We start from the raw sequence: 15193 nt of genomic DNA on the forward strand, positions 1-15193 counted from the left end.
TGTCCTGGTTATCTCGCGCGCCCCCCCTCAATTCAATTCAAGGTGTTTTATTAGCATGACAGATGGGTTCGATCAGTGTCGGGTATTTACTTTGCTTTGAGATTCCACCTTTAGAGGTGATATATAAATTTTTGACTAAAATAAATTGATATCTTTGTCTTCTAAGCTCTCTGTGTACAGTAGAGCCTCCTGTCCAGCCAGCACATGTCCACAGACATTCACAACAGCGACATATCATAAAACGTTTGCACATATAGTTAAATTATTAGTTGTTTTTCAGGAAGTTAAAAAAAACACTTGAACAACTTATCCAGTCTCTCGAAATAAAAAAACTAATAATAATGTAACATGCCACTGTTTGTTCATGAACAAAGTTATACTGAGATTTCCTTAGATACGCGATTAAAAAATAAATAAATAAAAATTTGAATCCCCGGCGGAACACATTCCATAAGAATCAGCGCTTTTACAGTATATATCGCCTTTAAAGGTGGCTTCTCAAAACGCTTTACAGGATAAAGACAACAAGAACAGCAACAACAACAATATTGTATTTCATTGCACTTTGAAAACCAAGTAATAATTAACTATATGTGCAAACGTTTCATGTGTTGCTGTTCACAACTCTCCCCTCTCTCCCTCAATTCAATTCAATTCAAGGTGTTTTATTTGCATGACAGATGGGCACAATTAGTGTTGGGAATGTATATTTCGATATTTACACCCGGCGCGGCACCGAGGGAGCGTCTGCATTTATAACTTAGTTTTTAAAATTAGTCAAGCAATATGAAGCATCTCCTTTTACTTTTAAGTCCCTTAAATACATTGAGCACAGCTTTCTCACCACTTAAGATTACTTTTTTGGTATCATCCTTACACAAAGCAGAAACTTTCCGATGACATACGGTACAAGTGGAAAGATTACAGATTTTAATCGTCTTTAATTTTGTTACGTTATACGTTTTAGGAACGTTTCATCTAAACAAACACCACAAAACTATTCTCTATTGTATTTCTGAATGTTATGTTACACCTGCAGTAGTTCACTGTTTTAAATACATCGAATTAAGAAAGTTATGTGTAGCACTTTAGATCTTTTTTTCTGAACCAGGGAAAATCTGATCATGTTTCTCTATAACAATAATAAAAACCTTTATTTTACATATCACCTTTAAAAGTGGTAGTACCTTTTTTAGTACTATATTTTTGTATTATATTCCCTATTAATCAAACTCTAAGAGTATGTATCGGCTTGTCAGTCAGGTCTTTTTTCTCTATTTGAAATACTGAGATTTCCTTAGATACGCGATTAAAAAATAAACGTTTCATATGTTGCTGTTGTGAATGCCTGTGGAGTGTCTCCTATTAAGCTCTAAATTGCATTTTGAGCGCGGTTTTTGACTTTTTTTAAATTGCATTTTGGGCGCGGACAGCACATACAAGGGTTAATGAACTGCGCCAAGAAATTTAAAATAGTATTCTTTAGGTGTGAGGGTAGGAGTGGACCGCAGCAGGCATAATCAGCAAACCAGGAAAACAAAGAACAGGACAGGTGAGATGTGTATCCAGAAAGCGAGTGATCAGAAAAAGGAAATGGTGTTACGCCCAGGTTTTCGACCCAATTGTTTTAACTTGCTAATGCATCAGACACATTTCCTGGCGTATTGTGTTTTAAATAAAATAGGAGTGTCTTTCCCTGGCATTAGCTCATCGGTATGGTGTAAGGTTTATCTGTACCATACCATACAGTATATAGGTACAGAATTCAAGCTGCACCACTGTATCGCTTTGGTAAGGAGACGGACAATGGCCAAAATCACGAAGACTCTCTCACACCAAATAATGAAGATGAAAAGAAACGGGAAGTCAACACGGGACATTGTACAGCAGTTGGCTTCGATGGACATCTTCGTTTCTGAAAGCACAGTGAGACAGCATTATAAAGGGGAGAGGAGGCAAAGAGAATCTAAACCGAGGACGATTCAAAGGTAAATAAATTTCTAAAAATATCTTTCTTGCATGTAAATACAACTACGCACATTATTTTTAAAACTAACTGTTGATCTCTTTTTTTCAAGTCCTATTGTGCGAGCTATCGACAAACTGACTGATGAAAATGATGAGCTACCGGCGATGCAAGTCCAAAGACGGCTATGGGCTGACCTCGGTGCGAATATTAGCCCGACATCGATAAGAAGAGTACACAGGAGGCTTGGATGGAGATACAGAAAAACCAACACATGCCCCATGATAAGGCTAAAAAACAAAGAGGAAAGACTCAAGCAAGCTCTCCAATGGATTGAACAGGGGGAGGCATTTCAGGATGTACTTTTTACCGACGAAACAACAGTGGCTCTGGAACAGTTTTCAACAATGGCATTTTGTAAAAAGGGGAGATATGTGGACAAGCCAAAGCCCAAACATCCACTGAAGGTTCACATCTGGGGGGGTATATCTAGAAGAGGCCCGGGACCACTTCTTATTTTTGAAGGAATTATGGACCATGTATTCTTCGAGGATGTCGTGGTCACACAGCATGCTGCCCCATATATCAGGGAGCAGTTTGGATCAAGGCACCGTCTCTTTCAAGACAACGATCCGAAACACACAGCAGCAAGGGCGAGGCTTATAGCAGAAGGAGTGAACTGGGTGAAAACTCCAGCCGAATCCCCAGATCTAAATCCGATAGAGATGGTTTGGCATTCGTTGAAAGACTACGTTCGGAAAACCGCTAAGCCCACCACAAAGCAGGAACTGATCGATGCGATCTATAAATTCTGGGAGGAAGAACTGACCGAACAAAATTGTAACAATTTTATTAACAGGCTGTTTCGTGTTCTTCCTAGGATTGTTGACCGGGGCGGGGGACATTCGGGAATGTAAGTCTGAGAAAGACAGTCTCACATTTGTGGACAGTCTGTCCACAAACAAAACATGTAAAAAAAACAATTACTTTTTGTCAATGGAAACCGGTGTGTGTGTCTCTCTCTGCTGGATGTCCCTCTCACTCCCTGCTGAATGAATAAAAGCATTTTATTAAAAACGCGTTTGCGTTTGTCTGGTATTTACTTTGGTCCCTTTTAACTGTTTTTCGATCTACTGTATTGCTTTGAGATGCCACTTTTAAAGGTGATATGTAAAATAAAGTTTTTTATTATTGTTATAGAGGAACATGATCAGATTTTCACTGGTTCAGAAAAAAAGATCTAAAGTGCTACACCTAACATTCTTAATTCGATGTATTTAAAGCAGTGAACTACTGTAGGTGTAACATAACATTCAGAAATACAATCGAGAATAGTTTTGTGGTGTTTGTTTAGATGAAACGTTCCTAAAACGTATAACGTAACAAAATTAAAGACGATTAAAATCTGTAATCTTTCCACTTGTACCGTATGTCATCGGAAAGTTTCTGCTTTGTGTAAGGATGATACCAAAAAAGTAATCTTAAGTGGTGAGAAAGCTGTGCTCAATGTATTTAAGGGACTTAAAAGTAAAAGGAGATGCTTCATATTGCTTGACTAATTTTAAAAACTAAGTTATAAATGCAGACGCTCCCTCGGTGCCGCGCCGGGTGTAAATATCAAAATATACATTCGTCCCGGGCACAGGCCGAAGAGCGCCCGGCTGGGGTGCGCGGGGAAGGGCAGGACACTAGTTTAGGAAGGCGTACAGTCTGGGCAGGTATAGATTACACTTTTCTAAAACGTATTACAATCTAATCCTTCCACGTTTGATCCCAACATCCCAAGAAATATAAATCTAAACGGGTAGAAAGCTATGCTGAAAGTTTATTAAGATACCTAGAAGACAAAGATACTGTATCAACTTATGTTGCATTAGCCTGATTATGATTAAAAAACACATATAATTAAACACGCGTTTGCGATTTAAATCAGAACACGATTTAAATCAATATAAATGTTTATATTGTAACGCATACTGTCCAGCCTCCATTTCTCCTATAAAAATTTACTCTGTTGCACACACACACACACAATAGAAGCAGGAAACAGAAGCAGGGACCGTTGTCAGAAGGGAAGAAGGTGACTATTCATTGTTATCAAAAATGACTTAGAATCGATCATGTTGCGATATTTTGAAATATAAAAGTCAGATGATTGTCCATGATATCGCTATTCTATTTTTTCGAAGAAATGTTTGTTAAAAGAAAAGTCCAGCACCAGCTGGATTTGAACACACAACCTGCAAGTTGTTAGCCAGGCACGTAGACCAGTAGGCTACAGGACAACTTGCATGAAGAGGGAGGCGAAACAGCCCTACACAGCCCTGTCGCAGTACACGACTATAATCATATCGTTATTAAATTCTTTAGATACGCGATTCCATATTATATTAGCAGAAAAGCTTAAAACTACCACTTTTTCACACGCTATTTTACATGCTAGTTAAATTAAATTTATTTATATATTATATATTTATATCTCTGACCAAGGGAAACGTCTCATTTTTTCAAAGAAATGTTTGTTTGTTTGTTGATTGTTATCAAAAATGACTTAGAATCGATCATGTTGCGATATTTTGAAATATAAAAGTCATTTGATTGTCCATGATATCGCTATTCTATTTTTTCGAAGAAATGTTTGTTAAAAGAAAAGTCCAGCACCAGCTTGATTTGAACACACATCCTACGAGTTGTTAGCCAGGTACGTAGACCAGTAGGATACAAGACAACTCGCATGAACAGGGAGGCGAAACAGCCCTACACAGCCCTGTCGCAGTACACGACTATAATCATACCGTTATTAAATTCTTTAGATACGCGATTCCATATTCTATTCCCTATTAATCAAATTCTAAAAGTATGCTTGTTGACTCCGGTATCACGTTAGTTAAAGACTTCGAAGCTTAAAATGTTTAGGGAGAAATGGAATACTGGTGTGTATTTTTTTTTTAAAGTACCAAGACCAGCTACTGTATATACTGTATGTTTAAATTCCAAAATTAATATCGTTTATGGCCTTCACACGCGTTACAGTATGCTCCTATTCTTTTTATGCTCAGCTACTAAGATTTCCCTTCAGTGGTAAAATTCAATATCTACAACGGGCACAGCAAAGACGTTTACTGTAAGTCTTTCTACGACAGACCAACGGACCACGAGTGCCCCTGTCGGTCAACCAATCACGTACTGCGGTGCCACGCGTCATCTTGCGTCATGCTGCGCGATGCCACCTGCGGTACGTGTCTGTAACGCGCACTTTGAATAGCTGCATCTGTATACACTCACAGACTCACAGATACACAAATAGACACTATATACGGACATAGGCACCGCATACACTCTTAGGTACAGATACACTATAACTAACACTAATGCAGGTACTGCTAATATTACAACAGTAACACTATCACCAAAACTTACACTATCATTGTTACTAACACTGACAAAAACTACTACTAGACTAATAATACTTATAATAACAGTAATACTCTCATGAAAACTAACATGATGATGAGTGTTAATACTCTGACCCTAACACTGTAAGTATCACTAATATTACATAAATACTAGCATTATGGTAATTGGTCGATACAGTCTTTATTAACTGTTTTCTAGATACTTAAACAGGGTCAAGAAATGAATCAGTACTCACCAATCGGTGAAGTTAATCGATTTTTCTACGGTTCTTCAGTTTAAATAATTGGTTGTTGATAGATAAGTGATCAATAGCTCATCTCTGTGCGCTCCGTGCGCCTCCCGCGGTCTCTCTCTCTGATCCCGGCGCTCTGGCTGGTGTCTGTGACGTCACAGCGCTTATTCTGACAGAGCAGAGCGCGTCTCTGCTGCTTTTGAGTGTCTTTTTCATGAATGCCAGAGGTACTCGAAATGTTGCAAAAAGAAAAGCGTTTACTTCACAGATTAATGTGTTACAAAGTGTACCCGTGTGGAGCAATAGAGAACGAGCACGAGTCCCTGAAATAAGCGCTTTCAAGGGTTTTACACGAATCATCAGAGTATAGAAGCCAGGAGGATTAGACTTATGTTCCTGGAGGTTAAAACGTGTATCCTGGTTTTATTTCAACCCAGCTCTCAGCTCTATAGGTAGTCTGATGATTTAAATTAACTGTATAACTGTTACAAGACTTCATCTAATTGTACATTTATAAGACTGTCTGTGAGACACTTGTGAGAGCAGCTGAATCCCAGGGCTGGTGTAGAATCACACACAGACAGGTCTTCTTCTGTGTGATCTGAGTCCCACTGCTCAGAGCTACAGACTGGTCAACTGGTCACTATTTTAGTCACGACCATCGGCCTTTGGCTACTAATAATCAATATACTGATCAGAGTGTCCATACTGGTGTTTATTACATAAATACAAAGATAATTCCACACTCACTTGTGTTATAAAACACTTAAAAAACATGTTTGGAGCCTGATATACAGTAAAGAAAGTAATACTGAAGGGCTGGAAGACCTGGAAAGGGTTAATAGAACCTTCTTGCTTCCGACCTGGAACAGAGCCCACAACTGCCAGATCAGTGACCCCTGAGCCCAGTTCACAGAGAGGAGAACCAGGAGCTCTTTTATGTCTCTAAGCGGCTGTGAGGAAGGAGAAAAGGGGGAGATGTGACCTGAGTCCAGGCTGTTCTGTCTGATATTATTTATGTAGCAGCACTGATTGCCTGAATGCCCTCTGGTTTAGGTTTTTCAGGATATAGATCACTATGGAGTTGAGCTTCAGTCTGAGTGTGAGTCTAAGCTGTGAATCTGACTGAGAAGAGAATAATGATTTTTTATTCTGCCTCTGAGAATTTTTCTTCTTTGCCAAGTGGTGTTACATCCCCTTCAGATACTCTGCACAGACTGCCAGAGTGAGAGAAGAGGAGAGAGAGATGGACAGATAAGAGCACACACAGCAAGAGAGACATACGTCTTGATTTACTTTGAAGCAAGTGTTCATTTCTTTTCTGTAACAAGTTGTTTCTGAACTTCAAGAAATTCATACAACTTCTGAAAGATAAAATACAAATCTTGCTTATCAGGACAGAAGAAATGCTGCAAAAAAATGCCAGTGATTTTTTCTCCTTTTAACGAAAAGTGGAGAAAAACAACAGCAGTGCATCTCCGTCGGCTTGATTTAGCTTAATACTGTACATGTATTCACTCCCTTTTCTGTAGATTACAGCCTGCGAAAGATTAAATGAAGTTCTTGGTTACTCTTGGTCAGTGCAGAAGAAATACTGCCAGCTGGCAGGAAAATGACAGTATTTTATTTTCTTTAACTACAAACATGTGAGTTGTGAAAAGCAACAGGAATGTGTCCCTGTGCAGCTGTTATACAAAAGGCTGGTGGGTCAAACGCACTCAGGGACGCGCTTCAGATTGTGATGATGTAAACATAATCTCTGGTAAAAATTGAAGGGATTTCTTTGCAAACCCTCTTGAATGTTGCAGGAAATCTTCGTGTTTTACTCGTGTGAAACTACAACAAGTAAACAATTAAGTACCTAAGTCAATGTCCAAGAAAACCATCTTCACGTGTGGAATTTTTCTTTAACTGCTGTTGGGAGAATTCATTTATACACCCGTTGTATCCTTAGCAAAAATATTTTAAAATTAGAACACAGATTTGTTGGAGAACTTGACAATCCCTGACAATCATTATTAAATGAGCATTATACAAATGTGCGTTGATATTTTTAATATGTACCTTAATTGTAATATATATATGTACATAATTGCTTTGATATGGATGTTCATTTGAAGGAATTGAGGAAACTATGAAAGATCGCAGAACAACCAAAGATACATTTGGGCATCTGCTATTGGTAAAGATGAAAGAGTACCGTAAGTGTGAAGCTTGCATACGCACGAGAGAAAAAATCAGTTTTAATGCACTTCATTAAACTGATGGTGTGCTTATCAATCGTGCATAAAATGTACATAGCAGAGGATGGTTTCGATCCATCGACCTCTGGGTTATGGGCCCAGCACGCGTCCGCTGCGCCACTCTGCTGACAGCAGCTGCAGAGTGATTCAACAAAACTGCTCTATCTTTGCTTTCTAAAAGTGCGCCCGAGATGAAAAGTCTGAACGGTAATCGCAGACGTCACTTTGAGCACTTGGTCTTTTATAGTACAAATCATCACACGCTGCTCTACATGGGCGTGTCTTCAATATCGTTGAGAAGCAAACCTTTTGCTTTCCGAGGCAACTGATTCTTTCGTCGTTAATTCCCAAATCTTCAATGAGAATCAGTGAAACGAAAATCAAACACATGTACACACTTGCGTCCTTGCGTGAAAGAATAATCTACACCCACTTTTTAACACTGAAAATGATTCAGGAAGTACAGCAAAGTTCTAAAATCAGCGAATGCATCTGCATAAATAAAATGTCAATTTTTCAAAAGTAAAATCTTCAGCTTTGAAAGATTGTCATCCATATATTTTCGTTTTTCTCTTTTTTTACATAACACTCTTTCGAGAAACAAACTGTCTTGTAATTAAGGCTGCATTAGAAAATGTGTATCTTGGTTTGCTAAGTTAAAATCGGCACATCCCAGTGGGCAAAAGATGTAGAATATACGACTATCAAACGCATACCTTAGACGTGTAAATGTGCTCCGTAACTGGTCTAGAATGAAATTCTAATATACGTATATCGTTATACGTCAATTAGACATCTATGATTATATGTTTATTATACATAAATGGTTGGAGTTCTATTATACGGCTGAATTTAGAGGACTATTATACATATATAGTTAAAGGTCTATTATACATCACAGAAAGATTTTTATAGGTGTAGAAACTAGTAAATAAAGCCAATGATTTGTTTTAGAAATTTATTCTTAAAATATACAATTATTCACACCTGAAAAATATGTAGTTTAAATTATAGATTATATACAATATTGTAATCAACAAATGTCTAATCATCATAAAAAACACAACTAGTAAACTTCAGTTACAAATTCTAGTAACATGGCTATATATATAGTAATGACAAACACGAACTAATTACATGAACACGCTAATATTTAACTCAAAACCACATTTCGATTCAAATATAAATTTTAAAATTTACAACTTCTTTATTTCCACGAAAATATTATTAATGTAGCACAAACGGTACTTTCTAATAAAGACAGAAAGAAACTGTTTTGTGTCTCATGGTGATCCTCCTCTCGATACTAATGAAATGATTAGTATGATCCCTCGAGAAAAAAAAGGAGTCAATTTCCGCCTGGAATGATTGATGCCCCATCAAACATTTTGTAATATCCCTGGAAGTTTATACAGTAGAATCCTGGTTCGTGGCTTAAATTCAAGGTAAACAATACTAAGGAAACAAGTTGGAAACTTGATGTCGAATTGGGATTTAAATCACCCGGAACATTTCACAACATTGGGCAGTATGTGCCAGAATGCAATGTTTGACATTCCTTCGATAGCTCAGTTGGTAGAGCGGAAGACTGTAGAGAAATCAACAGGGAATCCTTAGGTCGCTGGTTCGATTCCGGCTCGAAGGAAGGTGCTTTTTGTGTACTTTAATCAAAGAGTTAAAAAAGCGAATCTGTTTCAATCAGACATTGATCAAAAGCTCAATAAACGACGAAGTAGAGGTTCCTGTTCCGAATTCAGCCCACGTCTGATTGTCTTGTTTTGGCCAAGATCTGATCTTTGAATTAAGGGACTACACTGTCTGCTTTGTAAGTCAAAAATACATACAAATGTCAAGTTTTTTTGTAGATATAAAGGTGTTCTCTGTTTTCAAAGGATAGGTACTTAATTGGCATAATGATTTGGTATTGATTTTGTATCGTTGTATTATAAAGTTTGTGCTTTCTGTGTTTTTATCGTATTGTGAACTTATTTTTTAAACAACTGCTTACAAAGGCAAACACGGCACACATCTGTTTATACCAGTGGTGAATTGTACATTTTTATTAAGTACAAGCTACTGTGCACTTCTGGGAGTATAACAGGTTCGATATAAAGTGGCAAAAATATAAAAGGGGAAAATACCCCACACTGCGTGTAAAGCCCTCGTTGTGACTGTTTTAGATTAAAATGGCGTACTGTGCACGAAATGTTGCAGAAACACAGTCTGATATTTTGATAATTATCATTTTAATAATTTGATCAAATTGAGGCCCAGGATCCAAATCTTCAGTTCTGATTTTTTTAAGTGATACCTTTCCTTCCTGTCGTGGAAGTCACACGATGTGAGCAATTGTTTTTTTTTTACGTTACGATCCAAAGAGCCTCAGACGCACTTTAACCAAACCAGGATGGATTGTGCTGGGAGCTGGACTGAGCTCATTCTCACTCCCTGTGCTAAAAACAGAATTAGCTCTTCCCCGAACATCGTCTACAGCTGCTGGATGGTGCTCTGCGTCTTACTGCTCCGGCAAGTACTCTGACGAAAGACAGATCACTTGGGCGCTTTTAACCTTCTCGCAGCTACGGGCGAGACTGACGCTCGCGATATGAAGGCACCCGCTGGGACACATTCTCTAACTTTCACAATCGCGACAGACTTCGCTTTTTAAAACAAAAGTGGATATAGCCCTGAAAAAAGCATTAGCTTCATCAGTTTTTACATTAATCTATTTTGAATCAAAGTTTGATATATTTTTTTATTTTTTATTGCATTTTACATTATAATAATAATAATCATTATTGCTTACACTTATATAGCGCTGTTCTGGATATTCCACTCAATGCGCTTTACAGGTAATGGGGACTCCCCTCCACCACCACCATTCTCCTGAACGATCACAGAGAGTCAGGACCTCGGTTTTACGTCTCAGCCGAAGGACGGCACCTGTTTACAGTTTAGTGTTCCGTCATTGTACTGGGGTATTAGGACCCACATGGACCGCAGGGTGTGCGCCTAGCGACAAAAACCAGACGTGTGTCGGGCTCGGCTGCGAGCAGGACAATGACGCCACGGGGACAAAGGAGAGAAAATCAAAACGGTTCTATAAAAGACCTGTGTCAGCTGTCTTTTTGCAGTCTGGACTCTAAATCCTCCGATCCGATTTAAATCTCTCTAATACCTGAGCTGCGGCTTCTTCCGAGTATTTATTCGTATACTTATTATGTGTAAGTGTATAGATGAAACCTTTCATATATTGTTCAGTTTAAATCAAAATGCTTTACTAATACAAGAGAGAAGTATAGTATGAAGGATGTGACAAATTTAAGATTTGTTGGAACAAAACGGTTTTTATTTGCATTCGAAATGAAGCGGAATTTTAGCGCGACACACAAACCCTTTGTCTTTTTTAGAGAGTGATTTTTAAACAGACATAAATGTAGAAAACGTGTTTTTTTAGCACTACAGTAGCAGGGTCAGTGGCGTAATGACTAGCGCGTCAGGCCTCGCGTCAGAAAATTATAGGTTCTACTGCCGTCTGGCTTGTTGCGTTTATACCACTTACATTCTTTTATATAAATGAACTGCACCTGAAAGCTATAGAAAACACTTTGGGTAAGTTGTCTGCAGCCTCATGCGAATTTCGACAACTTACCCAAAACACTGTACTGTCTGGAGATCAGCTCCAGCTCTGAACTGCAATGAAAAACCATGCCTAACAAAACTGGAGAACAGCTGAACTTGTGCTCAGTTCGGTGATGAGGGTTCAGAACTGTCGTTGTTGTAATTAGCACGAACTGCACAGGCTCTGAATCAGACCATGTCAATTAGTCTGATCAGTGTAGGACACGTTAATGTAGAATTATTAATAGGTTTGTTAGTTAGTTCAGGTTTACCCACCTGAACTAATGTAGAATTATTACTTGGTCTGTCTCTTGTTTGTATATAAATGAATGTCTCTGACAACTTAATGTTAGTTTTACGATGTAGGTCAGGCGTTGACATATGCACGAGTATACAAAATGTCTCATTCCTGATTCAACTCATGTTCTATAGGAGATAGGCGATTCCTCCTGTTTCTCGTACAACCATATCAGAACAGAAGCCCGTGTCACCCAGCAGTGATTCAAGATCGACTGGCATCTTTATCCCTTTTTTGTTCGTGATCATTATTTTCTTTAGTTATGATCAATATTGAACTTTTTCGAAATGAAGTGACAATAATCAAACATGCAGGCAGATTTTTGAAAAGTATTCAGAATTGACAGGGTGCCCCTTTGGAACAGTCGTCAGAAAATGTGAGAAAATGAAAGTTATGTAAGCTCTCACACAAAGCATTGAAGATTGGAATCTGAGTGTAAAAAAGCTACCCGTCTCCCAATGATAGGCAGAGATACACACCACGACTCGAATAGACTCAGCGAACTTTAACACCTATGATATTACGAGTGCTTTGCACGTGTCGAACTTCAAGAAGGAACTACTACAATAGTTGTGGACATAATTCAATACCACCGGCAAAGTCCAATGCCGGCAACGTCTGAGAAAATAATGTTCACTCATGGAATTTGGTCTTTGAATGGCTGGCGGGAAAATTCATTTATACTCCTGTTGCACCCTCAGCTGAAACATGTTAAAATAACAACGCAGATTTGTTGGAGAACCTGACAATAATTATTGGGTTAGCACTGTATGTGTTCTGGTATATTTACTTTAATTTTAATATAAATGTAAACATGCATGCTGTATAATTTATTGTAATTTTAAAATATGTTAGCTGAGGATGCGAGGGGGATATTATACCTTGTGAAACACGCAAGGAACTGTAAAAAAGGCTGGTATTTGAATAAAATTGGCGAGCACAAGAAAACCACAATTTATGTGGTATTATCATCAATATCCTTCAAAATCGACGTTCAAATGAAGGATCTGAAGAAACTATGAAAAAAGCAACAGTAGTAGCAGAGGATTTTGAATTTTGCTTTTTAAGTCAGTAGATCACCGTAGAGTTGCGCCCCTACAAACAGCACAAAGGATGAATCCCACCTCCTTCATTATTGCTGTTTGTGCCGGTGAAAGTAGTGTTTGTGGTATTGAAAGCATCTCGGAAGATAAAGGTGCAGTCACTTCCACGTCATGATATCATTAGATCCGACGACAAGAGCTGAAGCCCCCGGCATTTACCAAGCCAGCAATGTGAGGAAGTTGGGCATGGAGGAAGGTAACGTGGCCGAGTGGTCTAAGGTGCTGGATTTAGGCTCCAGTCTCTCTGGGGGCGTGGGTTCGAATCCCACCGCTGCCAAATGTTAGTGCTTTAAGACCTGCAATACGATCAGTAAAAGCACTTCTTGTTAGGCTGCGGGAGGTGTTTAGAGATAGACTTTCTAAAATACAGGCTTAACATCAAGGTACAAAAATATTTTGTTTTCTCAACATAAATTATCTTTGTAATTATGTTCAGCTTTATGTAGGGAACAACATCTGCCGAGATCACTTTTGAGGCAGTGCACATGATAGTGTACCGGCAAGTACATTTAATATTGGCTGTGGTGGTGAGCTGCTTTTGTCTGTGAAACTTTTAATTCTTCACGCCGAATCATTGGCAGGGGTAAAGCTTATTAAATCTTCGAACATAGCGCTCCATCAGAAATACTTTGTTCGTGGTCAAAAGAGATCAGAGGATTAACTTCATGAATTCACATAGCATACCTTACAGGAAAGATTTAAAAGGGGAATTGATTGTGCTTCCTGATGTTGTTCCTGTGGTTTCTTTGGATACAATGGTGAATGTTCTTTGACGTTCTACTAGAGTATCCACTGGGTGGGCTTTATCAATCAGCTCGGATAGGTCATCAGTGCTCCGTCTCCGGAAAATAATCAGCACTGTCGTTTTTTCCTGTGCTGTCTTTTAAAACATATAAGATCACGAGTTTACAGATTTCTCCAAATAACAACTATACATTTTAACCCAGCGGTTAGCATTCCTTCAATCCAATAGTTTTACTCCGGGTAAAAAGCAGCGAAATATATAGAGAGATGATATTCAAATATTTCAACATTCTTATTGGATTACCTGTATGGATATATCGCTCAGAATTCCTAATATGATTTTGAGTTCAGTTTTGCTTTACTACTTTCAGAGTCTTTTATTGACCTCCTGAAGCAGAGAAGTGACATAATCACAAATGCGACCTACCTGTGCTGCTGTTTTTGGTTAATAATGATTATTGCGAGGAAAAAAAAAACAGCTCCTTGCATTAAGAGCACGCTCGCTGGTTGTGTTTGGTATTTTCCGTAGTGCTCTTCCTCAGCTGCAAAGTTATTTGGCTAGCAAAGACCTCTGAGAAGGAGTCTGAATCCGTCAACAACACAGGAATTCTAAGATCGCACTGCCGTCTTGTGTACAGAGATCTGCTTTTTCCTTATTGAGTGTTTTGGTGTTTAAGAACACGTATCCTACCTTGAATGCTAGTTTCAAAAGATATGTTACCGGATCACAGATTTTCTTGAAAAGATTTGGGGATGCACTTGCCGGGATTCAAACCCGGCTCAATTATTTAGAAGGCACCTATACTGTAGCACCAACGCACTTCTGAGAAACACCGGCACATTTCCGCAATCCTCCCTCTCACCTACAAAGTTATGAAGAGACAGACGTCCAATGAAAACTAATTTGATTCACTCAAGGCTCCGCTCTTTTATTGTGATGTCATTTTAATTAATGTTAGCTGTGATAAGGTGTCGTTTCTGTCTCTTAAAGTTTAAGTTTGCTCCTTTCTTCCTGGTTTAGAAATAATGTTCCATGATTGTTTACAAACACCACTATCAATTATTTGTCCAGCTCTAACGCCTGTGTGCGTTGACAAGGCATCTCCAAAGGACATATTAAATAACATGATCCTTCCTGTTACCATTCCTGTCGTTGGAGCGTTGTTTCGCCCTTTTTCGTTCTTCTACAATATTTGCAGACAGGGCTTTATCACTCGAGTTGTACAAAACAAGTCGGTCCATGAAAATCATCAGTACTGCTGTTGTTCTATGCGTAGTTTAATCAAGGTAGTCGAGTGAGGAGGTAAAAAAGCACTCCCCCGTCGATAAATCAATCATTGTCGCCCGTGTGACTGGATATAAAAATAACTGATTCATTTTTACCCAGTCTCTGGAAGTTTCGATGCGATTATTTTTCCTTCCTTATTTCTTCATTCCTATGAATTTACTCTGTAGTAAAGGAAACGCGAAAGCGGGAAACTGTAGGCATTCTTCGTGAGTGGTGGATTGTGTTCAGAGAGTATCAGCACATCTCTAAGTCAGTTCCATTGATAGGTCTGTTGAGGATTT

At 38.5% G+C, this 15193-nt stretch overlaps 2 non-coding genes across 2 annotated transcripts; both read left to right on the forward strand.

Moving 5' to 3' along the window:
- Nucleotides 1-9415: 9415 nt before the first annotated feature.
- On the forward strand, nt 9416-9503 carry trnay-gua (transfer RNA tyrosine (anticodon GUA)). Its single transcript is given in 2 exon segments — nt 9416-9452; nt 9468-9503. It is a non-coding gene; the product is annotated as a tRNA-Tyr (tRNA).
- Nucleotides 9504-13075: 3572 nt separating this feature from the next.
- trnal-uag (transfer RNA leucine (anticodon UAG)) lies at nt 13076-13157 on the forward strand. Its single transcript has one exon. It is a non-coding gene; the product is annotated as a tRNA-Leu (tRNA).
- The last annotated feature ends 2036 nt before the right edge of the window (nt 13158-15193 follow it).

Source organism: Atractosteus spatula, assembly GCF_055471065.1.
Source record: "Atractosteus spatula isolate fAtrSpa1 chromosome 10 unlocalized genomic scaffold, fAtrSpa1.hap1 SUPER_10_unloc_7, whole genome shotgun sequence".
Classification (NCBI taxonomy): Eukaryota; Metazoa; Chordata; class Actinopteri; order Semionotiformes; family Lepisosteidae; genus Atractosteus; species Atractosteus spatula.